The sequence below is a fragment of the Octopus sinensis genome, unplaced genomic scaffold, assembly GCF_006345805.1.
Source record: "Octopus sinensis unplaced genomic scaffold, ASM634580v1 Contig14697, whole genome shotgun sequence".
NCBI lineage: Eukaryota > Metazoa > Mollusca > Cephalopoda > Octopoda > Octopodidae > Octopus > Octopus sinensis.
In genome coordinates this window covers 5001-5992 of record NW_021833305.1, presented here as the reverse complement: position 1 = coordinate 5992, position 992 = coordinate 5001, and positions in this window count along the sequence as shown.

The window sequence follows — 992 nt, the reverse complement described above, 5'->3', positions numbered from 1 at the left end:
AATAGGCCATTCACCCACTAGAAATAACAGCCAAAAGCTTTAACCGCAAAATAACATCAATTCCGTAAACCAGGAGAAAATTAAAAAACATTTACCCTGTAATTTCTTTACGATGCACCGTTTCATCTACTGTTTAATGGTAAACTAACCTGATTAAATTAAATCAAGCCAATCTACCATAGGCCCTTAGATTCATCAGTAAGAAATAGCCAAGTCGGAACAGATATTTTTCACGAGGCATTCCCGTCCCTGCCTCGGCAATATCTGACCTAAAATGTTCAAATCATCGCACTCGCGCCAAATTTATCGGCAGCAAATAAATATAAGCCGCCGATTCCATTACGGAACTAACCAGAAAATTCATAATTAATCAATATAGGGTGGCAGAAAAATTTTGTAGAATTTTTTTGCCACCAGCGGCCTAGTGGGAAAAAATTAAATAGTCATAGACCATTTTTAAGTTCAACATCACAATCAAGGAACGGCCATAATAGGCCATTCACCCACTAGAAATAACACAGCCCAAAAGCTTTAACCGCAAAATAACATCAATTCCGTAAACCAGGAGAAAATTAAAAAACATTTACCCTGTATTTCTTATACGATGCACCGTTTCATCTACTGTTTAATGGTAAACTAACCTGACTAAATTAAATCAAGCCAATCTACCATAGGCCCTTAGATTCATCATTAAGAAATCCAAGTCGGAACAGATATTTTTCACGAGGCATTCCCTCCCCTGCCTCGGCAATATCTGACCTAAAATGTTCAAATCATTGCATTCGCGCCACTTTATCGGCAGCAAATAAATATAAGCCGCCGATTCCATTACGGAACTAACCAGAAAATTCATAATTAATCAATATAGGGTGGCAGAAAAATTTTGTAGAATTTTTTTGCCACCAGCGGCCTAGTGGGAAAAAATTAAATAGTCATAGACCATTTTTAAGTTCAACATCACAATCAAGGAACGGCCATAATAGGCCATTCAC